General features: G+C 47.2%; 1 protein-coding gene across 4 annotated transcripts in view; it reads right to left on the bottom strand.

The window, feature by feature from the left end:
• The window catches only part of SPTBN1 (spectrin beta, non-erythrocytic 1), a 296,583-nt gene that overhangs the window by 227,373 nt on the left and 41,625 nt on the right, over positions 1 to 27,585 (bottom strand). The gene's annotated exons all lie outside the window — the stretch shown is intronic.

Below are 27,585 nucleotides of genomic sequence, written 5' to 3'. Positions count from 1 at the left end.
TAAACCACAAGTTATTCCTGAGCCTAACTTTGAAAAGATGTGCGAGTTTTGTGTCTCTACTTGCAGTAATATGCAATACGTTATGTACAAAGGGCTGTCATATGAAGGGCACACATGGCAGGAAGTGGGGGGGGGGGGGTTGAGTCTACAGGGTAATCAGAAAGGTGTGTGTATATATATATATATATATATATATATATATATATATATATATATATATATATATATATATATATATATAGATATAGAGAGAGAGAGATATAGAGCAGGGCTTGACAAATTTCAAATTTGCTTGGAATCTAGGAGCCAGTTAAAAAAGTTAGGAGCCAGGTTTTTTGCACCCACTTCCGGCCACACAGTCTGCGGGCAGGACGTAAGAGGCCCCCCCCTTGTGTTCTGAGAAACACACAGCTCCCAGAACACAGCGGGGACCAGTGAGCACGACAATTAAAGGGCACAGTGGCAACAATTGGCACAGTGGCGACAATTGATGGGCACAGTGGTTGCGTTTGATGGCATGGCACAGTGGTGACAATTGATGGCACAGTGGTGACAATTGATGGCACAGTGGTGACAATTGATGGCACAGTGGTGACAATTGATGGCACAGTGGTGACAATTGATGGCACAGTGGTGACAATTGATGGCACAGTGGTGACAATTGATGGCACAGTTGCTGCGTTTGGCATGGCACAGTGGTGACAATTGATGGCACAGTGGCTGCGTTTGGCATGGCACAGTGGTGACAATTGATGGGCACAGTGGCTGCATTTGGCATGGCACAGTGGTGACAATTGATGGCACAGTGGCTGCGTTTGATGGCATGGCACAGTGGTGACAATTGATGGGCACAGTGGCTGTGTTTGGCATGGCACAGTGGTGACAATTGATGGCACAGTGGCTGCGTTTGATGGCATGGCACAGTGGTGACAATTGATGGCACAGTGGCTGCGTTTGGCATGGCACAGTGGTGACAATTGATGGCACAGTGGCTACGTTTGATGGCATGGCACAGTGGCTACGTTTGATGGCATGGCACAGTAGTGACAATTGATGGGCACAGTGACTGCAAAGTGAACAATATCAACATGCCTGTGCTGTGCCCTAACTTTGCTAGTGTGAACCATAAGTGCAAAAATCCTATATAGTTATGCCATAACTATATAGGATTTTTGCACTTATGGTTCACACTAGCAACACTAAATAACTGTTCCGGTTTTAAAAGTATTGTCTTCTTTTTTTTTTTTTTTTTACCTTTAACCTTGTTCTCGCATAGCGCGAACAGCATGGGCAGCTCCGTTCCTGTGACTCCCCGTGGCACCGCCCCCTCAGAGAAACTCCCCAATCCCCGGGGCGAGAGGCAGCCGGAGGCGGAGCGCCCGCAGCCTCTCCTTGTATCATCGGCTACATGATACACATTCACTCGCCGTGGCACCGCCCCCTCTGAGAAATTCCCCAATCCCCGGGACGAGAGGCGGCCGGAGGCGGAGCGCCCGCAGCCTCTGCTTGTATCATCGCCTACATGATACGCATTGACTCGCCGTGGCACCGCCCCCTCTGAGAAATTCCCCAATCCCCGGGACGAGAGGCGGCCGGAGGCGGAGTGCCCGCAACCTCTGCTTGTATCATCGGCTACATTATCCATACCGCCCGATGCATAGGCCGCAAAGCCGCGGCCTCAATTAGCGGCACGACCCGATCGCGGTTGGGGGGGGGATGCGCGGCGACGCTCTCAGGATACCCCAGCTCTGCTGCCATGGGCGCCAGGTCGATAATTCTAGGCGCAACGGCGACCTGGCGCCCGGAATTTGTCGAATACTGATATAGAGTATACTATAGAAGGCAGGCAGAGGGCATGTGAAAATGATAAAACCCAATAAAAAGGCAGTCACGCCCAGGGCAACCAGTCACGCCAGTGGCGCAGAGGGCACCCAAATGGAGCAGTCATGCAGAGGGCACCCATGCAGCCCAGTCTAAGGATGTGCTCTTCTCCCTAGAGCTTCCAGGACAGATTGGATTGTCCCAGGTGGCCCAGTCATGGGAATGGTGCAGAGGGCACCCCGGCAGCCGAGTCATCAAGACAGGGTTTAGTCTGAGGATTTGCTCTTCCCTGCAGGGCTTCCAAGACAGATTGAATTGTCGCGCCCAGTCACACGAGTCGCGCACCAGTCGCGCCCAGGGCACCCAAATGGGGCAGTCATGCAGAGGGCACCCAGTCACGCCCAGAGAACCCAAATGGGGCTATAATGCAGAGAGCACTCAGGTAGCCCAGTCACCCAGATGGGGTCCAGTCTGAGGATTTGCTCTTCTCTGCAGGGCTTTCAGGACAGATTGGAGCGATTCTGGTTGGTCAGCGCAAGCACAAAACATCAGACCCCGGAAAACGGACTGGGGAGGGTGTTCACCTTTTCAGAAAATATGAACAAACCCTTAAAAACGCACATATAAACGCATGGTTAGATTGTTAAATGAATGGTCTGGCATTGGCAGACAGGTTCGCTTTAAGGGGTCAACTAGACACAATGCAACAATTGTTTGTGGTAATTTGACCACTAGATGGCAATGTCCGTTAAGGTCCAATGCATGAATTCAGCTTCTGTAGGCCATGAAATTGCTACTGAACATTCAATACAAGCCAAAGCACAGAAATAATGCATTCTGGCAAGACATCACACACCCTGTAATATACAAGAAGGAATCTTAGAACTAATAAGGAAAGCCTCAGCCTTGCCGATTCTCAATGACCCCCCTATTCTGGTGCTGTACAAGTGCCTCCGAATCCCCCCGAGGACTCCCAGCAGAGACGTTTGTTTCACTGCCAAGCCTCTTACAAGAAAAAGCCACGATTCTAACAAGTTTTTATTTACTGCCCCAAAGATTTACAACTTCTACTAAGCAACAAATTCTCCTCCATTGTACTGCAGGAAATGGCTTCTCCTAAAACACGCCAACAAATCTTTAGAAACTTCATGAGCATTTTCTGACCCGTCACTGCGCTCTTTCCGACGTTCTTTGTCTATAGGCCCTCTCCTGTGATCGGCGACCCGCAGCAACAATGCGGATCACAGGATACCCATTATGAGCAATGCCAAGAGCCGTTTTCCTTCCATACATAAGTGCCATGGATATGGGATTGTGTTTAGCAGATGGAGGTTCACCTCGGCCTCCTCTGCCTCCTAAACTCATTGACCTATTGAACGTTCTCACCGTCTCCAGACCACAGGGCTGATTGTTTCTGCTGCTCAGAACCACGAAAAAAATTGTCCCACTTACAAAACTTTACAGTAAGCAAAACTTCATTGTTCAGCTATTTTGGGAAATACACCAAACTATTTTCAGTGATCACAAAAGACGCATCCAGGCCAATGTTTACATTGGTTAGGTCTCAGGGTCAAAGGGTTGCATACCAACGAGCCTATTTAAAAAAATAAAAATAAATTGCTGTGCAAATGTTTCGCCATAATGAATAATCCCTAGAATGCAGGGCTGTGGAGTCGGAGTCGAGGAGTCGGAGTCGGGGGAAATTTTGGGTACCTGGAGTCGGGGTCGGCAAACAATGCACCGACTCCGACTCCTACTAAATTTAGATTGGAATTAGAAAAAAAAAAAAGCAAGTTTAAATGTCCCAATTCACAAAAAGTTATAATTAATGACTTCTCTACTGTAAGAACAAAGACCAATGCATGCAGTGCCTCACGTAACCGCAAAACGAACACGTTAAGTGACCGTGAAGAAGCATGCTTTTCATGTGCTTCACTATATGGCACGCAACGCACAATTAGGAGCTGCAATACTTATACTTTCCATAGTGTTGTGTTCTGCTTTTACAGGGAACGCATGTTAGAGAACCAGTAAGTGTCCAAATAAAAAAAATTCCAACAGGAGTTTTATAAAGCACTAAAAGAAGTTGAAAAGTATGATCGCTCATCAAAACTTAGACCCCATACACACGGGAGGATTTATCCGCGGATACGGTCCAGCGGACCGTTTCCGCGGATAAATCCTCTCGAGGATTTCAGCAGATTTTAATGCAATGGAGTGTACTCACCATCGCATTAAAATCCGCGCCGAAATCCTCTGGCGATGACGTGTCGCGCCGTCGCCGCGATTATGACGCGGCGACGCTGTCATATAAGGAATTCCACGCATGCGTTTAATCATTGCGACACATGCTGGGGATCCCTTCGGACGGATGGATTCGGTGAGTCTATACAGACCAGCGGATCCATCCGTTGGGATGTATTCCAGCAGATGGATATGTTGTGCATGTCAGCAAATATTCGATCTGCTGGAATCCATCCCAGGGGATAAATATCCGCGGAAAAAGATCCGCTGGCGTGTACACACCATAGGATCTATCCGCTGAAACCCATTTGCTGGGATTTATCTGCGGATGGATTCTATCGTGTGTATGGGGCCTTACTGTTGAAGAAGCCATCCTTGTTTATCCAGAGATCGTTAGTGATGTGGCCAGAATAGTTACTGCAATGCCACCCACCCAAGTCAGTGTGGAAAGATTATTTTCAGCCCTAAAAATAATAAAGTCTGACTTAAGAGCCTCTATGAAAGAGGATCTGGCAGAGGCAATTCTCTTCCTTAGAACTCTACATTGAATTGATTTGCATTTGCTAAGCCTAGAACTACATTTCAAGATTAATATAAACCATTTCTAGGTTTTGCAGATTTTGTTTTTGGTTCATTATAGATAAGCTTTGTTTTTGTTCTAAAACAACCAAATAATGTGGTTTGTATTTTTGAACTGGTAAAGATCCTGTTCCTGATGTTTATGCCTGCTGCTACTATCCAGTCACTTGATTGTTTTCATTGTGTTTGTCTTTTGCTTAAACTGTGCAATACAGTAGACTGTTGGCTTCCCAGCCAGTAGTCCTGTGGTAGGTTGCGTTTCTTTCCCTCAAGGAATGTATAAAATACATTCGCATATTAATACAGAGGAGTCGGAGTCGGGGAGTCGGAAGTACATAAAACTGAGGAGTCGGAGTATTTATCTACCGACTCCACAGCCCTGCTAGAATGTGTCCAATACGTTTCCCAAGATCATCAACGCCATCTAGTGGCCATAATGCAGGATTTTCCTGACTGAGGTATATCCAGAGAAACACCACCACATTATAGCCACTAGATCAGGGGGGTCTCAAACTGGTGGACCTCCAGCTGTTGTACAACTACAAGTCCCATCATGCCTCTGCCTGACGGAGTCATGCTTGTAACGGTCAGCCTTGCAATGCCTCATAGGACTTGTAGTATCCAAAAAGCTGGAGAGACCCCTGCTAGATGAAGCCGATGATCATAGAAAATTAACATATTAGACTAGGGTTGCACCAATATGATAGAGATGATAGAGATGAATCTCAGTGAGTACGAGTACCGATGCTTTCAGTCAAGTACTCGCCGTTACCAAGTACCGATATTTTGAGGTGCAATTTGCGTCAATACAAAACAAATTGGTGCAAATCTCACTGTAAAGATTATGCAATTTGAACAGGAATGCAGTGCGATTCCTGTCCGAAGCGCAAGCAATTTCCTTGTGTGTAGAAAGGAAAAGGCGCCATAATGCAGGATTTTCCTGACTGAGGTATTTACAGAGTGTAACGGTCAGGGGTTAACACCGTTTACGATATTCCCATTCCCCCAACCACGACAGCTTATCCGACAATCCAGCAGACAGGACCCATTCCATTCCCCAGAAGGACGAGACACACAGCTCTGTCTCTGATTTAAACTAATGAATGCTTTAATGGTAACTCAGCCTTGTTATATACAGTTACAAGCATGCTACAGTAATCACAGGGACAAAAACTCTCCACCCAAAACATCACACAATGGGTGCTTAACGAGTTCTCCCTCAATCCACATCCCAGACAGACATTCTGGCACCGAATCTAGAGGAGTTAATTACTACAGCTGACAAGTCACATTCCACATCTATTATCAATAGTATTTTCACACAAAACAGTGTCATTAGCATACACAATGAAAGATCTCAGGAGCTGACGTAATTAGCACAACGGCCAACAGAATGCAATAACAGTAAGCCCCATTCCTACAGCCAGGTGGACTTAATTAGCATCTCAACAGTCTATGATTTGCCATCATTGGTGGGACTGGGACACCTATGCAGACTTTGCATTTGGCCAGATACCGTATTGTGAGTTCTATCTGACCAAATGCAAAGTCTGCATAGATATCCTAGTCCTGTCAATGATAGCAAATCACGGCCGCTGGAGGTGCTCACAGGGCTGGAGAAGATAGAGAGGCCGACCGCCCCACAAGCTAACATCACTTCTGCCCTATACCCATGGGGGTCCTGAAACTTCTCCTTCAGCCTTCTGAACACCTCCAGCAGCTGTCAATTGCCATTGGCGGGACCGGGACTACTATGCAGACTTTGCATTTGGTCAGATAGAACTCACAATACATATCTGGCCAAATGCAAAATCTGCATATGTATTGTGAGTTCTATCTGACCAAATGCAAAGTCTGCATAGTTGTCCTGGTCAAGCCCAATGATGGCAAATCTTGGCCGCTGGAGGTGCTCACAGGGCTGGAGAAGATGTACAGACAGTCCACCCCTCAAGTGATCCACTGCAGATACTGCTGCCCTAACATTTACATACTTGCTGTTCGAATTCTGAAATACAAGGAATGTTGTAGTAATCTGTATATGAATTTCTACACAATCATCCATAATATAGCGATGATGGGAAGCAGAGAGAAGGGCGGTGTACTGAAGAGTAGAAGGAATGTCGGAATCAGCTGCAGCGACCGGGTGGGATACTTCTCACTAAACTGTATACATTCCCCAAGACCACAAGTCATTCACTTAAGCCTGCGATGAAATAGTTTTACGATCCCGAGAATCTGCCCCATAACCGTTTAATGCGAGATGGACCAGATCCAGGACAGCATTACAGCATACGGATCATACCAGAGCACCACCAGCAGAAAACTAGAAGCATGTGTGCCTTTGGGGAATACATCCAAATTTCATTTGTAGGATCGAAACAATATCACTGCCTAGTCCGAGATGATATATGGGCCCTTTTACATGAGCAGCCCAGGGGGTGGTAAAAACAGGCAACTGAGCTGCAGTTTTTCTGCCTTCCGGCCGTCCACCCGATTCCTAACAATACAGCCCAACTGTGCTGTACACGTGCTGTAGCACTTAACTTGGGCTGCAGAGTCTGACAGGTGGACCCGCCCGTCAAACTCGCCATTATTATACAGGATTTACATAGCGCCAACAGTTTACGCAGTGCTGTACAACTTGAGGGCAGACAGTACAGTTGGACAAGGATCAGCATGTATTGTGTAGAAATCGCCGGTTAGCGCTCCAGCCGACTGAAAAATTACGTATCTCAAACACTTCCCAACGACGTTTTGTCAGCCTATATCAGACGTCTTCAGGGGTGTTTGAGATACGTCAGTTTCGGTCAGCTGGAACGCAGGTGGAATTACAATACATGCCAATTCCCGTCTTTGATGAAAGTGCAATACAACCTTTTTAAGTAAATTATTTTAATTACGGCGCCACAAGAGTTATCCTTTCCCTCTCCCGGCGCCACGAGAGTCATCCTTTCCCTCTCCCGGCGCCACGAGAGTCATCCTTTCCCTCTCCCGGCGCCACAAGAGTCATCCTTTCCCTCTCCCGGCGCCACGAGAGTCATCCTTTCCCTCTCACGGCGCCACGAGAGTCATCCTTTCCCTCTCACGGCGCCACGAGAGTCATCCTTTCCCTCTCACGGCGCCACGAGAGTCATCCTTTCCCTCTCACGGCGCCACGAGAGTCATCCTTTCCTCTCTCTATCCCCCTCTCTCTATGGCAACACTGGAACTTTGAATACTCCATCTATATTGAATGGATGACAGCAGCGGTTTGGATTCATTCCTGCGACATCATAGATCTTCCCATATGTGCAATTCAAAGGAATATTGTTTGAAAATGTTTGTTTTAAAGTGGTTGTAAACCCTTACACACCACTTTTCCCTACAGGCAAGCCTAAAATAACCTGTAGGTCCCATGAATATCTCCTAAACTTGCACCGTTTAGGAGATATTCAGTGCATCCGTATGTTCCAACGTCATCAGCACATTCGCACCGAAGAAAGGCTCGCTCGTGCCGTTTCTTCAGTAGCCTGTGCCGCGACCGGCGGCTGCTACGCGCATGCGCTGGAGTGACGCCATTGCATCTCCGGCCAACCTGGAAATAACGCAGGGAGACATGTCGCCGGTCACAGCAAGTTTAAGGCAAGTATTGCATAATGAGCTAGTATGACCCTCGTTTTCAAAAGGTGGCAATGGGAAAATTCAAAGAAGCAGGATGGAAATTTTACCTCAAAATAAGGGTCCTTTCACGCGGAGCGGACCGTTTGTGTCTGCTCCGTGTGTCCGCAAAAGCTCAGCGGGGATCATCCGTTATCCCCGCTGAGCTGTCGGCGGATAGGGCGGTCCCCGCACACAGTGCAGAGACCGCCCTGTCTCTGCTCCGCTCTCCCCTATGGGGAATCGGATGCAGACGGACCGTCTGTCCATCTGCATCCGATCCATTACGCCGGACGGAAGAAAAATAGGGTTTTCTTCCGTCCGCAAAAGCGGATCCTGACGGACACGGATGGTCGCGGACGTTAGCGGATGCTCCATAGGGAACCATTACAAGTCTGTAAACGGACTTGTAATAAGCGGACGAACGGAGCGGACGTCTGAAAGGGCCCTAAGGGTCCTTTCACACGTCCGCTCCGCTCGTCCGTTAATTACAAGTCCGTTTACGGACTTGTAATACATCCCTATGGGATCGCGTCCGTTAGCGGATGGAGCATCCGCTAACGTCCGCGACCACCCGCGTCCGTCAGGATCCGCTTTTGCGGACGGAAAAAAACCCTATTTTTCTTCCGTCCGGCGGAATGGATTGGATGCAGATGGACAGACGGTCCGTCTGCATCAGATTCCCCATAGGGGAGAGCGGAGGAGAGACAGGGCGGTCTCTGCACTGTGTGCGGGGACCGCCCTGTCTGCCGACAGCTCAGCGGGGATCCCCGCTGAGCCGACGGACACGCACAGAGCGGACACAAAAACGGTCCGCTCCGTGTGAAAGAGGCCTAACAGTAAATCTTTCGAAAATGTATCTATTTTTTTTTTTTTTTTAAGTACTTTTGAACATTTGCCATGTCATTGAGAGGTATGGATGTTCAAACAAGCGTTCAAAAAAGCCACTGGTGCATGGCCAACTGAAAAACGAGATCTGCTCAACTAACGCGCTGCAAACGTTCTCCTTAAAACCAAATGAAACCCAGCGGAGTACAGAAAGTTTATATTTCAGCTCCATATCTACTAAAGCGTCTTTTCATTAGACCTTGTGAAATGCTGGAACGGATCCATGATGGTGTCCTCCACCCGGGAGCAGAGAATATACACAACTATTAATCTTTCTAAAAGGCTCCATCGCAGCTGAGCCAGAACAGGCCCCGGGCCCCATAGGGGAATTCATTCAGTCTTCTACAGTTTGATCTGTGAGGCACCAAGGAATGTGGAGCAACACAGACTTCAGATCGGTAGGGCCGGGTTCCCATATCTGCGATGTGGTTTGAAGTCCGGTGTTTGTTCAATTCAGGTGTCCCAAAAACAAGAAACCCTTTTCGAAACACAGCGGCACCCCGAGACGTGTGAACCGGCTCCATGGCCTCAAAACCTCTCTGAAAATTAGATTACAGTCATTAACCACTTGCCGACCACCGCACAAACACTTACGTTGGCAGAATGGCACGGACAGGGAAATGGGCGCACATGTACGTCCCTTTAAATTTGCTGCCACGTGGGCGACCTTGCCCCTGTCGCGAGCTCCATGACCGTGCCCGTGGGACCAGCGGACTCCATGTCCAGCTGTGTCCCACGATCGTGTCAAGGAGCTGCAGAATGAGGGGATGCCTGTGTAAACAAGGCATCTCCCTGTTCTGCCTAGTGACAGGACACTGATCTACTGCTCCCTGTGATCGGGAGCAGCGATCAGTGTTGTGTCACAGGCAGCGCAGCCCAGCCCCCACACAGTTAGAATCACTCCCTAGGACACACTTAACCCCTTCTTCACCCCCTAGTGGTAACCCCTTCCCTTCCAGTGTCATTTACACAGTAATCAGTGCATTTTTATAGCACCGATCGCTGTATAAATGACAATGGTCCCAAAACGGCATCAAAAGTGTCCGATGTCTCGCCATAATGTCGCAGTCACGATAAAAAATTGGCGATCGCCGCCATTACTAGTAAAAAAAATGCTATAAAACGATCCCCTATTTTGTAGACGTTATAACTTTTGCGCAAACCAACCAATGAACGCCTATTGCAATTTCTTTACCAAAAATATGTAGAAGAATACATATCTGCCTAAACTGAGGGAAAAAAATTTTTTTTTTATATATTTTTGGGTGATATGTATTATAGCAAAAAGTAAGAAAAAATATTTTTAGTTGTCGCTCTTTTGTTTTTAGCGCAAAAAAAAAACGCAGAGGTGATCAAATACCACCAAAAGAAAGCTCTATTTTGGGGGGGGGGGAGACCGAGCAGGGCGGGGCTTGTCGGGCAACGCTGTCTCCTATGGAGCGATCTGATGAAAACGGATGGAGACGTGTCCCCATACGTCTGTTTTTTAGCGGATCGGGTCTGATGTCAGCGGACATGTCTCCATAGGGATGCATGGAGCGGTCGTTCAGGTCCGCCGTCAAAACTGACAGGCGGACCTGAACGGTCCGTCCGTGTGAATGAGGCCTAAAGCGACGCAAAAAGTGCTCTGGTCTTTGGGCAGCCAAATGGTCCGGGGCTGAAGTGGTTAAGTAGCGAATGTGTATGAATTATTTTTGGAGAACAAAAATCTTCTTTAGCGTCACTTTAAGGACAAGTAGGCACAGAAGTAGGAGGGGCCAAGTTAGACTTTTACAGGGAAAGGTCGAGATTTGCATTGAAAACGCCCACCGAACTCTGCAGTCACTTTGCCTTTCTTGAAGGTTGTTCCCAGAGACAAAAAAAGTTCCACCGAGCCAATTAACACAGGAAACAGGAAAGGAGGAGAAGGAGCGGGGCAGCGCGGGATCAGATCCGCCCGAGTGCCTCTATAGCATCATATAAAAACACAGGAGATCAATTAGAATGACAGTCTGGATGCATTTCCATGTAATACAATGCCTGCAAAAGAAGCGCAGCGTCCATCGTTTGTCATCTGTACCATGATGTAATCCTCTGCACAGAGGCCACAACCTGTAATGCGTACTGAGAGGAAGCAGAAATCAATGCGGTTTCTCCGAAATAAAGATTAGCTAAGTGACTGCAGCCATTCCCCTCTCATATTCTTGCATTAGCAGATGTTTTGACGCCATTTAGAAGGATGCGGATCCGCGACAAGGGGCAGGGTGAAGGTGAACTGAAAAGGTTGCTGATTTTTCCTATATTCCAATACTGACCAATTAAAATTAACCACTTAAGCCCCCGATCATTTTGTAGCTAAAAGGACCAGGCCACTATTAGCGATTTGGCACTGCGTCGCTTTAACTGACAATTGCGCGGTTGTGCGACGTGGCTCCCAAACAAAATTTACAACCTTTTTTTCCCACAAATTGAGCTTTCTTTTGGTGGTATTTGATCACCTCTGCGTTTTAATTTTTTTTTGCGCTATAAACAAAAATAGAGCGACAATTTTGAAAAAAAAAACACATTTTTTACTCTAATATCCCCCCAATTTTTTTTTTATATAACTATATATACATACACATATTTTTATATATATATATATATATATATATATATATATATATATATATATATATATATATATATATATATATATATATATATATATATATATATATATATATATATATATATATATATATATATATATATATATATATATATATATACACACACACACACACACACACACATATATACACACACACACACACACACACACACACACACACACACACATATATATATATATACATACACACATACATACACACACATACACACACATACACACAGGGTTTGACAAATGTGCTTGGGATCTAGGAGCCAGCTAAAAAAGTTAGGAGCCAGAAAACGCACCCCCGTCCCGACGAGCTTGCGCGCAGAAGCGAACACATACGTGGGCAGCGCCCGCATATGTAAACGGTGTTCAAACCACACATGTGAGGTATCGCCGCAATGGTAGAACGAGAGCAATAATTCTAGCCCTAGACCTCCTCTGTAACTCAAAACATGCAACCTGTAGATTTTTTTAAACGTCGCCTATGGAGATTTAAAAGGGTAAAAGTTTGTCGACATTCCACGAGCGGACGCAATTTTGAAGCGTGACATGTTGGGTACCAATTTACTCGGCGTAAGATTATCTTTCATAATATTAAAAAAAAAATGGGCATAACTTTACTGTTGTCTTATTTTTTAATTAAAAAAAGTGTAATTTTTTCCCAAAAAAGTGCGCTTGTAAGACCGCTGCGCAAACACGGCGTGACAGAAAGTATTGCAACGATCGCCATTTTATTCTCTAGGGTGTTAGGATAAAATATATATATATATATATATAATGTTTGGGGGTTCTAATTAGAGGGAAGAAGATGGCAGTGAAAAATGACATTAGAATTGCTGTTTAACTTGTAATGCTTAACTTGTAATACCAACGGCCACCACCAGATTTTTTTTTTTTTTGCCCCCCTTCCAAGCCAAGTCGCCAGGACCCTATTTCTAGTCGCCATGGAGACCGGGATTTTGCGAGCCCTGGAGATAGATAGGATAGATAGATAGGATAGATAGATAGGATAGATAGATAGGATAGATAGATAGGATAGATTAGATAGATAGGATAGATAGGATAGATAGATAGGATAGATAGATAGGATAGATAGATAGGATAGATAGATAGGATAGATTAGATAGATAGGATAGATAGGATAGATAGATAGGATAGATAGATAGGATAGATAGATAGGATAGATAGATAGGATAGATAGATAGGATAGATAGATAGGATAGATAGATAGGATAGATAGATAGGATAGATAGATAGGATAGATAGATAGGATAGATAGATAGGATAGATAGATAGGATAGATAGATAGGATAGATAGATAGGATAGATAGATAGGATAGATATCTCTATTTTTTTTTTTTTATTATTATTTCAATTAAATTGCAATTACACCCAAATGCAGTTTATCAGAAATATATGGTTGCAGCCGATAGCCAAATCATAAATTGTGACCAGGCTGGGGTCACACCTTTGCGTTTTGGATTCTCTTTAGTTAATCCTTTTGTGTTTTTCATGCTCGTTGAGTATATTTATGCATTTTGTTACTTGCCTAATGAAAATCAAAAAGTAGTAAAGATCACTTATTTCCATGCTCAAAAAAAAAAAACACAAAAATGCATGTTACATTCGTTTATGTGGGGCTTAGAAAAAAATAAAAAAACCTATAGCATTATTCCAAACGCACACACACTGGTATGAACGGGCACCATAAAAAAAAGAACGGCAATCCTTTCATCACACATTGACTAATTGAAATCCTGTTCGGAGTTCTCCGTCATCTCCGCAGATCACAGCCGGAGGGAAAAGACAATACAGAACATTTCTAATCACAATAACTGCAGCAAAGTCAGAGATCCATGCTGCCATTCTCCATATGCTTCTGCTGCCACCTACTGGTGACTATCTGTACTGCGGCACATTACAGAAATATTCCTGCTTGTACAGACAATACATGGGTTCTAAAGGCACAGCATAAAACCAGCAAAAGAGAAGCAACACGTTTTTATTTTTTTTTAACATAAACCTGAAATGAGAGAATTGGTTTACATGTACACTCGTTTTTTGCCCTGTTTCGCATTTTCCCGTGGCCGGCGGTCAATACGTTCCTATCCTGAACGCGATTATTCCATGTTTTAGGAGAGGGAGGGTTTTAGCCTCACCTAAAAATGTGGCAGGTACCAAACTCTGCTAAAAGCCTATATGTACATGGACACACAGGAGTGGATTTATTACATTCAAATAGACTGGGCACTTTGCAAAGTTGCTCCAGAGCTTATTAAATGAGGGGAAGCTCTGCCGATTTTCATCATCCAATCATGAGCAAGCAAAAAAAAAAAAATGTTCCCTTTCCCGTGATTGGGTACTTTTTGCAAAGTGAAGCTTTACCCGATTTACTGAGCTCTGGTGCAACTGCACTTGCAAAGTGCACAGTCTATTTGCCTTTGGTAAATCAACTCCTTAGGCTGGGTTCACATGTCCAGTGTGAATGTCCCTGCGAAAAAAAAAAAAATATTAAAAAGCCAGCAGCTACAAATACTGCAGCTGCTTGCTTTTAATAAATGGACACTTACCTGTCCTGGGTGCCCGCAATTTCAGTAGCTGAAGCTGATCAATCCGCTCAGCTCCCGGCTGCCCGCGCCGACATTTTCGGTGAGGGAATCAGGAAGTGAAGCGTTGTGGCTTCACTTCCCGGTTCCCTACTGCGCATGCGCAAGTCGCTCTGCGCATTTTAACTGGTCCCCGCTGTCTTCTGGGACCCTGGGCGCGAGAGTCTATGCTCAGAAGTGGGTGAAAATACCTGGATTACACAGGTATCTGCTCCCTCCTCCCCCCTGAAAGGTGCCAAATGTGACACCTGGGGGGGGGGGGGGGGGGATCACTAAAGGCAAACTTTTTTTTTTTTTTTTTTTTAAACAAACATGTTATACTTACCTCCACTGTGCAGCTCGTTTTGCACAGGCTGTCCCCTAACCCTGTCTTCTGGGGTCCCTCGGCGGCTGTCTCGGCTCCTCCCCGCAAAAGTTTTCCACCTTCATGCGAGCTCGCATGGTGGAAAGCTTTTGTGAGCGCGCTCCCGTGATACAGCGGCCGGCATAGCCGCCAACTGTATGGCTGCATGCACACCTGAGCGTAGGTCGTTCGGTCGTTTTTTTCCGGCGTTTTGTCGCACGTAATTATGCTTATTTGTGCGTTTGCATACAGCGTCGTCTGACGTTTTTGTACTTCAACATTTTTTATTTTAGCCAATAGGAAAAATGATCTTTTCATCACTTGTTGCTATGTTGGTAGATTTTATTTATCTTCTGCCTGGGTGAAAAGTTCTATTGATTAAAGCGAAGAAACGCCCGTAGCAAACGCTCGTTGTCGCGCTAGTCACTTAAATCGAGCGTTTCCATTACTTTCTATGGGAAATAGAAACGCTCAAAAACAGCCAAACCGCCCGATTCGCGCGACAAAAAAAGGGTCCGGAACTTGTTTGAGCTACAGGCGTTCGGCCTTTTGGAGTGGAGATGTGAACCATCTCCATAGGGAATAATGTATTTTTTTCCCCCTCTAGCGTTTGAGCGTCGCGCTTCAGGCGACAAAACGCTCAGGTGTTAATGCAACCCTATCACTCGGCGCGCTGCATCATCCGCTGTGATTGACAGCAGCGCCAGCCAATGGCTGCACTGCCATCAATCTGTCCAGCCTAGCCAATCAACGGCCAGGCTGGGAACCGAAAAGGGTCACGTGGACGCGCGTGGGACTTTCGAGGGGTGAGGTAAGTAAAACGGGGGGGGGGGGGGGGCGGTACCATCGGATGTTTTTTCACCTTAATGCATAGGATGCATTAAGGTGAAAAAACATTTACCTTTACAACCCCTTTAAATAATTTTTGGCTAGGAAATTTAGGACCCTCAAACACACACACACACACACACACACACACACACTTTAGCAGAGACCCTAGAGAATAAAATGGTGGTTCTTGCAATATTTTATGTCACACTATATTTGCACAGCAGTCTTTCAAATACATTTTTCGGGGGAACAAATACAATTTGATAAATAAAAAAATATATATTTACTAAAACCGTAAAAAGTTAGCCCAGGTTCTTTTGTAGAATGTGAAAGATGTTACGCCGCGAGAATCGTGATCTTTATTCTATGCAAAAAATAAAAAATAAATCGCGATTCTCATTTTTCCAGAATCGTGCAGCTCTCTCTAAGGGAGGACTTTTACTTTTTCCCGGAGTTCAGCTTTAACTCCTCCGCAGACGTTAACGATGGGATTTGTGATATCCGTCATGAACGTGTTGGATTTGTCTCCACACAACAACAGGTTCTAACAGGACAGCGCCGCACAGATGTCACTCGTGTTATGACCTCATCACTCTAAATGCGCACTATCCTCCGGAGAATACAATGGAATCCCAGCGTTTCCTCCGAGGGAAACAGGTGCTGCGGAAAGACTAAACAATATCACTATGGGCTGGAAAACAATGCAAAGGACAACGTAATACAACATTCCATGTACATCAAAGAGTACCTGTCAGCGACACCCATCCAAGAGCGCTGCAAGGTACGGAAACCAGATTAGAGCCGGAATCCAAGAACAAGCATGTGATATATTGCAGCTCACCAGTCCTCAGACGTGGCGTCTGCACTTGTTTTCTTTTTTTTCAAGCAGGTACTGAAAACATACCCGTCACCGGAACCCCAATGAGCTTGTCTCTAACCGAAATCCTAAACAAGGGTATCAGTTCCCTTTTGTGAACTACAGAACAGCCCACTACGATTATTATTATTCAGGATAGGGTTGTCCCGATACCACTTTTCACATACTCGCCGATACCGAATACCGATACTTTTTTTTAAATGTGTCACCCAAATGCAGCCATGTCTCCCCCCCCATATGCAGCCGTCTCCCCCCCCCCCCATATGCAGCCATGTCCCCCCCCCATATGCAGCCATGTCCCCCCCCCCCATATGCAGCCATGTCCCCCCCCATATGCAGCCATGTCCCCCCCCCCATATGCAGCCATGTCCCTCCCCCCCATATGCAGCCATGTCCCTCCCCCCCATATGCAGCCATGTCCCCCCCCCATATGCAGCCATGTCCCTCCCCCCCATATGCAGCCATGTCCCTCCCCCCCATATGCAGCCATGTCCCTCCCCCCCATATGCAGCCATGTCCCTCCCCCCCCATATGCAGCCATGTCCCTCCCCCCCATATGCAGCCATGTCCCTCCCCCCCATATGCAGCCATGTCCCTCCCCCCCATATGCAGCCATGTCCCTCCCCCCCATATGCAGCCATGTCCCGCCCCCCCATATGCAGCCATGTCCCTCCCCCCATATGCAGCCATGTCCCTCCCCCCCCATATGCAGCCATGTCCCTCCCCCCCCATATGCAGCCATGTCCCTCCCCCCCATATGCAGCCATGTCCCTCCCCCCCCATATGCAGCCATGTCCCTCCCCCCCATATGCAGCCATGTCCCTCCCCCCCCATATGCAGCCATGTCCCTCCCCCCCATATGCAGCCATGTCCCTCCCCCCCCATATGCAGCCATGTCCCTCCCCCCATATATGCAGCCATGTCCCCCCCATATATGCAGCCATGTCCCCCCCATATATGCAGCCATGTCCCCCCCATATATGCAGCCATGTCCCCCCCATATATGCAGCCATGTCCCCCCCATATATGCAGCCATGTCCCCCCCATATATGCAGCCATGTCCCCCCCATATATGCAGCCATGTCCCTTACCTACATGCTGCCGTGCCGCCGCCGCGCCTGGTTAATACGGGCGGGGAACATTACAGCTTTCATTTGAATAGCTGTAGTGATTCGCGTCACGTATAGACACTCCCCCTTGCTCGGGATTGGACAGTTCACCCGAGCAAGGGGGAGTGTCTATACGCGGCACGGCGGGAAACACTACAGCTATTCAAATGAAAGCTGTAATGTACCCCGCCCATATTAACCAGGCAGCGGGGATGCGGCGGGGGTGGTATCGGATGAGGCATCGGGGGTATTTGCGGGAGTACAAGTACTCCCGCAAATACTCGGAATCGGTCCGGATATTAGTATCCGTATCGGGACAACCCTAATTCAGGAGAATACAGTTTGCACAGCGCTTTACAATGATAGGGCAGACAGTACAATTGCAATCCAATACAGGAGGAATCAGAGGACCCCGTTCATTAGAGCTTACACTCTAGTACACCTATGTTATGATTAACGCAGTTAACAAGCGTTTTGAAAGAAGAGCAACTTATAAAAAAAATAATCCTGACTCCGTTTACGAGTGTTGTCTCACAAAACGAGCAGAATTCAGGCTAATGGGGTGTGAAGTACCACATTTGGCCAGAGGTGCGGGGGGGGCGCCGGTAGCACTTGGAATGGTTCAGAGCCTTTCGTAAATATTTGGAAACACTCCATTCCCAGGTATTTCCGAGGCTCCCTAACCCCCCCCCCCACCTCTGGCAACATGCGGTATTGCATGCCATTAGAAGTCAATGTGGAACAAATTATCTTTGTTTCCACTGACTTCTATGGGAAAACTCGCTTTGATATGCGAGTGTTTTGGATTGCAAGCATTCTCCGGGAACGGATTATGTTCATAATCAAAGGTTCTACTGTATAAGGAAAGTGGAGGGGGAGGTGTTCTGCAGTCCAAATAAGGAGAGCAGAAGATGACGGCACTATTCTTCCATAGATACAGTATGTTGTCACCCTGGAACAGGACATGTTACTGGCCAGATCCACACTGACAAAACTAGGAGGTGCCGCCCGTGTGTCCTAGTCCAGGGACTCCTCGCGAGGGTGCAGGCTGGGGAGAGCCATTAGAACACACATTAGGGAACACATTTAACCCCTTGAACACCCCCTAGTGTTAACCCCTTCCCTGCCAGAGACATTTATACAGTAATCAGTTCATTTTTAGAGCACCAATCGTTGTATAAATAAGTGTGTTTTTTTTCAAAATGGACACTTTGTTTATAGCGCAAAAAATAAAAAATAAAAACGCAGAGATGATCAAATACCACCAAAAGAAAGCTCTATTTGTGGGGGGGGGAAAGACATCAATTTTGTTTGGGTACACTGTAGCACGATCGCGCAATTGTCAGTTAAAGCGGCGTAGTGCCGGATCGCATAAAATGGCCCGGTCATTGGGCAGCCAATTCTTCCGGGGATGAAGTGGTTAACACGAGATTCCCCCTCTGAAAAGCAAAGCACTTTAGTTTGTTCTTCAGAGGGTGTTTGCACCCTTGTCACCGGTTTTAACACCTAAAAAGTCACACCGCAACATGTTTGAATGAGTCACGCTCGGCAAATGTGATGGGGAATAATTTTTTACAGCCCTGTCTGCTGCCTGTGTGTCTTATGGGGGGGGGGGGGGGCACAGTAAAAACATGCTGGAGTGAGCCCGTTGAAATCCAATGACAGGCAGCCTGTTGCACGGACCTCGACACGCATCCTGTGGGTCCGATGCATGGATCAGGACGCAGACATATCTGCTCATTGGACTTGTACAGATGGAAGCTTGTGGAGGTCCACGCATGGTTTGTGTGGAGGTCCACGCATGGTTTGTGTGGAGGTCCACGCATGGTTTGTGTGGAGGTCCACGCATGGTTTGTGTGGAGGTCCACGCATGGTTTGTGTGGAGGTCCACGCATGGTTTGTGTGGAGGTCCACGCATGGTTTGTGTGGAGGTCCACGCATGGTTTGTGTGGAGGTCCACGCATGGTTTGTGTGGAGGTCCACGCATGGTTTGTGTGGAGGTCCACGCATGGTTTGTGTGGAGGTCCACGCATGGTTTGTGTGGAGGTCCACGCATGGTTTGTGTGGAGGTCCACGCATGGTTTGTGTGGAGGTCCACGCATGGTTTGTGTGGAGGTCCACGCATGGTTTGTGTGGAGGTCCACGCATGGTTTGTGTGGAGGTCCACGCATGGTTTGTGTGGAGGTCCACGCATGGTTTGTGTGGAGGTCCACGCATGGTTTGTGTGGAGGTCCACGCATGGTTTGTGTAGCTGGCTGCCTGCATGCCCCTCCACAGAACACCTGTGCATCTCGAGCACCTGCAGATGGCCCTTCCGTAAGGGTATACGGATCAGTACACCTGTGCGAATGAGACCCTAAGCCCCCGGTTGGACCGGCGTTCACCTGCATGCTCCCATGGTAGCGGAGTATATAGCAAAAGGCCAACAAAGGGGCCTTCAGCCAGCTGCCTTTTACATGACGTCACTACGACATTTACACGAAGACGCCGCGTGCCAGCTCCCACACGGGTTGTGCAGACAGACGGAGCCCACCCTAGGAAACTTGGACAGCTTGCGCTGGACGGAGGAGCAATGACATCACCAGGGGTGTATACAACACGTAATTATTAATCGGCTCAAAGTTTCCATAGCCGTTGTACAGTGAGCTCGCTTTCTAAGGATTAACAAATTCCGCTCATTTTATGTCCTCCCCTGCATAAAAGTATACCTAAAAGGCACATTTTATTTTCTAGTTTTAGATATAACAGAGGAATTCGATCCCTGTCAGGCGGTCTGTGCCCCAGTAATGGTGTGGACAGGAGACATTGTTGGCTGGAAATATGCAGCAGAAGACCATACAAAACCAGGAACATGTTACATGAGGCTAGTAGAGATCCATGCTATTACCCCAATCAATGTTTCCACTACAGACGGCTGAGGTCCAAAAGGTTGTACCAGAATATTCTAAAAAAAGGGCACATGCAGCCCTCAGCCACAGGTTGGGCATCAGGGGCATAGAGGCATGGTGGGGGTGCACACTGAGACCAGCAAGTCTATACCGTGGGCACTCCGTCTTCAGCGCCTGGGTCACATGGCATCCCAGCTTCTAGGGCACTATTGTCCCAAGTATTGTCTGGCCAATGAAAAGCAGCATCATCTGTGACATCATATGTCATCATCCTTGTAGCCTCTAGCTGTTTTTTTCTGTGTGGCGTCTTATCAGAGCTCTTTGGCTATGTCCTCTATTCCAATGTCTTCCCAGACCCTCTGCTGTTTGCCACAATTTTGTAATGGGCACTACGCCGGATCGCAGGGGGACCTCGTGACCGGGCACTACGCCGGATCGCAGGGGGCAGAGGCCCTCGTGACCGGGCACTACGGGGGTGGCGGCAGAGGCCCTCGTGACCGGGCACTACGGGGGTGGCGGCAGAGGCCCTCGTGACCGGGCACTACGGGGGTGGCGGCAGAGGCCCTCGTGACCGGGCACTACGGGGGTGGCGGCAGAGGCCCTCGTGACCGGGCACTACGGAGGGGGGCGGCAGAGGCCCTCGTGACCGGGCACTACGGAGGGGGGTGGCAGAGGCCCTCGTGACCGGGCACTACAGGGGGGGATGGCAGAGGCCCTCGTGACCGGGCACTACAGGGGGGGGGGATGGCAGAGGCCCTCGTGACCGGGCACTACGGGGGTGGCGGCAGAGGCCCTCGTGACCGGGCACTACGGGGGTGGCGGCAGAGGCCCTCGTGACCGGGCACTACGGGGGTGGCGGCAGAGGCCCTCGTGACCGGGCACTACGGGGGTGGCGGCAGAGGCCCTCGTGACCGGGCACTACGGGGGTGGCGGCAGAGGCCCTCGTGACCGGGCACTACGGGGGGGCACATGTAAAGAAGCTGATAAGATGTACTGTCCTGAGATGCATGTTGCAGTGTACAGATGACCTGAAATAAACATCCATTGTTCCAGACCAGAGTCTTGTGTCTCTCACAACACAGAGGATAGAAGATCAATCACTTGGGTCGTAAAGGCTCTTGCAATGGGTATTACTGGGGTCGTAATGGTAGCTAAACAGGCTTCAATAAGTGATCAATTTATTTTCTGACTGATCTCTTCTGATATCTCAGTGCTGTCGATCAGTGTAAAAAGACTGGTAATTTTCTGCCCTGGCAATAGACTTAATTTGATTGAGCCTGATCGAAAAATCAGAAGGGAAGTTGAGGTTTTTCTGATAATATTGATTGAAACATACATCAAATCAGATAATAAAATGGAAGCATGAAAAGACACTTTCTAATTGGTTGCTATAAGTAACCTGGCACATTCGCAATGCCTTTCCCATCACTTTTATGAACAAGCCAATCAGTTAATTTCCGAGTCGTGTTTTGTGTATCTGACTTGGGAATATGTTGTGTGGCCGGTAGGACTGTAAATAGTACTTTCCATGATTCATCTTTGAAGGCCAATAATCCTGCACCCCCTACACCTGTCGGCCTTGTAACCACGTTTTCTCTGGCGCACACTACCGTAGGATAAGTCAGCTTCCATTTTTTGCAAATTACTTTCCACAACCCAATCCCAACGCGTCTGTCTGAGCTTGGAAGAGGCCCAGGACCAGAGGGGCTTCTCTTCGGCTCACAGCCAGACAAAGATGGTCTGGAAAAAACCCTTCTAGAAGCTTTCCGGTTCCTCGCCTCCCGTGTGATGCAAAAAGACGACCTGCCAGCTAAGCGCGCCACCATACTAGGAAATAAGAGATCGTGAGTCATTGCTCGGAGGAAAACAAAAGGCTCCAGCTACTTGAACACAGTAGCACAATGAAAATGGCTTATTAGGAGGTTATTTTTAACGTGTCCATGAGCTACCAGATGCATTACTGGCTCCAACAATTACAGCTCTGCAGAGGGATCATTATCTCCCAGGAATATTAATGTACAAAAAGCAGCAAGCACTGCACACGGCTCCGGCCACCATGAAATATAAATGTTTATTGATTCCTCTTTTGGTAAGAGCTGACCTTGCATTACTGGAAATTTTAAGAGATTGAATTGTTTTTCTTTTATTTCTTTTCAGGCTAATGATTTCCGATTTAAAAGGAGAAAAAAATAAAATAAAAAAATTGAAAAAATCTACAGGCAGCAGCCTTTCTTTTTTTTTTTTTTTACACCAAGCTATGTTCTATCTAAACAGGCCTTTAGCCAACCAACAAAATGGCCACTGGGCCGAACAAACAGGCCTAGAGAGCTCAGCACATGGCATTTGTGTTTTCGGGCAGAGGTCTCAAGTTTTCAGAACAAGGGCCACGTTGTGTATTTTACAAATATTCATGGCCTGAAGAAAAAAATAAAAATGAATGGATAAATATAAAATGATGAACACAATTTAAATGAACACTCTACGATAAATATATCAGAAGCCCCGCATCACATCAGAGGTCAACCACACGCCAGGGTCCCCATCAGTTCAACCAAACACCAGGGTCCCCATCAGAGTTCCCCTATACACCAGGGTCCCCATCAGAGTTCCCCTATACACCAGGGTCCCCATCAGAGTTCCCCTATACACCAGGGTCCCCATCAGAGTTCCCCTATACACCAGGGTCCCCATCAGAGTTCCCCTATACACCAGGGTCCCCATCAGAGTTCCCCTATACACCAGGGTCCCCCATCAGAGTTCCCCTATACACCAGGGTCCCCCATCAGAGTTCCCCTATACACCAGGGTCCCCCATCAGAGTTCCCCTATACACCAGGGTCCCCCATCAGAGTTCCCCTATACACCAGGGTCCCCCATCAGAGTTCCCCTATACACCAGGGTCCCCCATCAGAGTTCCCCTATACACCAGGGTCCCCCATCAGAGTTCCCCTATACACCAGGGTCCCCCATCAGAGTTCCCCTATACACCAGGGTCCCCCATCAGAGTTCCCCTATACACCAGGGTCCCCATCAGAGTTTCCCTATACACCAGGGTCCCCCATCAGAGTTCCCCTATACACCAGGGTCCCCATCAGAGTTTCCCTATACACCAGGGTCCCCCATCAGAGTTCCCCTATACACCAGGGTCCCCATCAGAGTTCCCCTATACACCAGGGTCCCCCATCAGAGTTCCCCTATACACCAGGGTCCCCCATCAGAGTTCCCCTATACACCAGGGTCCCCATCAGAGTTCCCCTATACACCAGGGTCCCCCATCAGAGTTCCCCTATACACCAGGGTCCCCATCAGAGTTCCCCTATACACCAGGGTCCCCCATCAGAGTTCCCCTATACACCAGGGTATACACCAGGGTCCCCATCAGAGTTCCCCTATACACCAGGGTCCCCCATCAGAGTTCCCCTATACACCAGGGTCCCCATCAGAGTTCCCCTATACACCAGGGTCCCCATCAGAGTTCCCCTATACACCAGGGTCCCCATCAGAGTTCCCCTATACACCAGGGTCCCCATCAGAGTTCCCCTATACACCAGGGTCCCCATCAGAGTTCCCCTATACACCAGGGTCCCCATCAGAGTTCCCAATATGCCCCCCTTTTACATGATAAACCCTTCTTCACATGAAAACTTTCCCATCACTTCATAACTCCCTTACATCAGAGTCCATATCAGAATTCCCCTTATGCATCAGGGTCCCCCTTTTACACAAGCCCTTCTACTTCACAAACCTCCCCAGCACTTCATAGCCCCATTAAACCAGGGTCCCCATCAGAGTCCCTCATTCACACTAGAAGTCTCCCATCATTTCATAACCCCCTTCGAACAGGATCTTCATAGGAGTTCCCCCAGACATCATGGTCTCCACCACAGATCCCCCAAAACATTGGTGCCCCACCCCCATCAGATTCCCCAGACATCAGGACCCCCCCCCCCATCAGAGATTCCCCAGACATCAGGACCCCCCCATCAGAGATTTCCCAGACATCAGGACCCCCCATCAGAGTTTAATCAAACACCAGTGTCCCCATCACAGTTCCCCCAGACCAGGGTCTGAATCAGAACTCCCCCATACATCAAAATCCCATTTCACACGAGAAGCCTCTTTCCACATCTAAAGCCCTCATCACTTGATAACCCCCCTTACACCTGGGTTCTTACCAGTTAACCCATACACCAGGGTCCCCATCACAGTGCCCCTTTCATATCAGAAGCCGCCCCCCCTTACATCAGGGTCCCGATCAGATTTCCCCCCTACATCAGGGTCCCCTTTAGAAGTGGAGACCAACTAATCTGAATCCTCAGTCTGTGGAAATGACTCCAGCTGCGGCCGGAATAAATCTTGCAAAGGTCCACAAGTGTGGCCTGCAGGCCATAGTCTGGAGACCTTTTAGGGCATAGTAATGCATTTTCTATTAGGATTGATTGGAAAAGAAACTGATCCTTTAGCGAAGCTTCTATAAAATGCTCAATTTGAAGCTTCACCAAAAAAAAAAGGTGCTTCAAACACTTGTTAGTAATTTCCATATTATTCAGTGGCGTCGTTAATACCAGAGAGTAGTTTTTCTTGAGGAATGTTCTAGCATCTTGGTGTGCTTTGTGCTTTTCCTTCAGGTCTGTGCAACAATCCAGTGAGAGATTTTGTGCAGGAACTTCCTGTAATAAAGACCAGTCACTGCTGCCCATCTCCTTGTACTGGCGTGACTGGTCTGGTCTCCGCCCCCTCCAGTAGTTTTCTTTGTACAGCACACTGCTACTTTTATAAAGTAATAGCTGGGTTTATAAAAAGGCATTTGGTACACAAAAAGTACATTTTTATCCTGTAGCCTTTGAAGAATGTAAAATTTAAAAATTCCACTTTATATGCACAGTGTTCATTTATGACTGGAGCAAACCCATAAATAGCAGTCAGGAATTTCATTTGTTTTCTCCGGGACATTTCAATGTCATCTTGGACTCCTGAGTACGCTGGATTCGTAGCGGTAAAATGTCAACGCTTTCATTATAGTTAATCACACAGCAAACCCAAGGCAAGGGTAGAGAGTACTATGAACAATCGCCCTGCCATGCAAATCAGTCCTTCAAACACCAACATACACTACTAATTACCATCCTATACCACTTGTTTATAAGCCAGCCACCTGCTAGAAACAACTAAATTCTGAGTATTTGCCAAAAAAACACCCTCCTGGGGTACTAATAATATACAAAAACAATGTCATTCCAGAAGTTAAAACCTCCTACAATTAAAGAGGAACGCCAAGAAAAATGTGTAATTATATTTTATATATATATATATATATATATATATATATATATATATATATATATATATATATATACACACACACACACACACACACACACACACACACACACACACACACACACACACACATATATATATATATACACACACACAGTATTTATCGGCGTATACCGCGCACTTTTTTGCCTTGAAATTCAGGGCAAAATCATGGGTGCGCGATATACGCCGATACCCGCGCAGAGTTTGAACTACTGCGCCGGCATATACCGAGCGCAGTACACTCGTGTATAGTCGGGCAGGCTCGTCTCCTCTCGCAGTCATGTCCTGGACGTACAGAACGCACAGGACGTGACCGCGAGAGGAGCCCAGCCTGTCCGAGTGTACTGCGCTTGGTATATGTCGGCGCAGTGGTTCAAACACAGCGCGGGAAGCGGGGAGGACACCACGATGGCCGCCGGACCGGACAAGGCCGCCGATGGGCAGGACGCGATGGACAGGACACCGACGAGGGGCATCCAAACTAAGTATTTTTTTTTCCCAGGAATATAGAAATCTATACCTTTAGATTTACTCCAAACGCATTGCATTACAAAAATAAAAATCTGTTTCAATTAAAAAAAATAAATAAATATATATATATATATATTTAAATCATTGATATCCAGCCTGCTTGAGAGTCAGTTTTTTGAGAATAACGTTTTATGGTAATGCACTAGACGTTTGCGCTGCCCTGTGTGTTTTTTCACAGGTATGGCACATACTAACACTGGTCCAAGCTGGCCAAAAAAATTCAGCTTTGAAAAAAAAAACAAAAAAAAAAAAACAAACACGCCCATATTTGGCTTTTGGCGAAGGAACATCATTTTATTTACACCCTATAAATACATTCTAGCGAATTAAACACTGGTTTTTACTTCAGCTGTTGAAATGAATTGCGCTCATCATTCTATTTCGAAGTATAGAAAAAACAATTGCCAATACTTTCCCAGTGACATTCTTTCCTACTTATGGAGGCCTAGTCATGGCTCTGGGCTCTTCTTCAGGAAAAGCGTCAAAGACCTGTTCCTCTACCCAATGCCAAAAATGGTTCCCATCGGGGAACAGCGGCTAATTATAGGCAGGAGGTTATCAGCGATTCCACTGGCCAATGTTATCTCATCACATAGCGATGGGTTTAATCCTGTGGAAAGTAGAATTTAGGTAGAATTTTCCTGGCCGTGAGGAGAGGAATTCAGCTGGTGTCTCACGTTCCTCCATTTCCCGCCTGAAATTCAGCTGGACCTTCAGGTGATAGCCGGAGAGGAACCGTCCGCATGGGAATGCTCCCGTCTAGAAGGCTAATAAGCTTTACTTCTGTAATAATTATTCTTTGCTTCAGCTGTCACATATAATCTGAGCAAAGCTTCCTACGGCCCAATTTTCTCATTTCTTTACAAAGACTAGAATTCAGGTCATTGATAGAAAAAGAGGGGGGAATATCAGGTTTATATGATAGGGGAATGATCATTTACAAGGTGCTCTAGGGGACTTTTTGTTGGCACTAAAAAACATCAATATCCCCAAGAAAACAAATTTTACTCTATATGTCCGGTTCACAGTTAAAAGGCCAAGTTCACATTTTCCCCAAATTTTTTAAAAAATGTTTTTACCCGTAGGCAATGAGAGGGCGAGGGGGAGAGAGGGCGAGGGGGAGAGAGGGCGAGGGGGAGAGAGGGCGAGGGGGAGAGAGGGCGAGGGGGAGAGAGGGCGAGGGGGAGAGAGGGCGAGGGGGAGAGAGGGCGAGGGGGAGAGAGGGCGAGGGGGAGAGAGGGCGAGGGGGAGAGAGGGCGAGGGGGAGAGA

Source organism: Rana temporaria, chromosome 4 (genome assembly GCF_905171775.1).
Source record: "Rana temporaria chromosome 4, aRanTem1.1, whole genome shotgun sequence".
Classification (NCBI taxonomy): Eukaryota; Metazoa; Chordata; class Amphibia; order Anura; family Ranidae; genus Rana; species Rana temporaria.
This window is presented reverse-complemented; position numbering and strand designations above follow the sequence as displayed.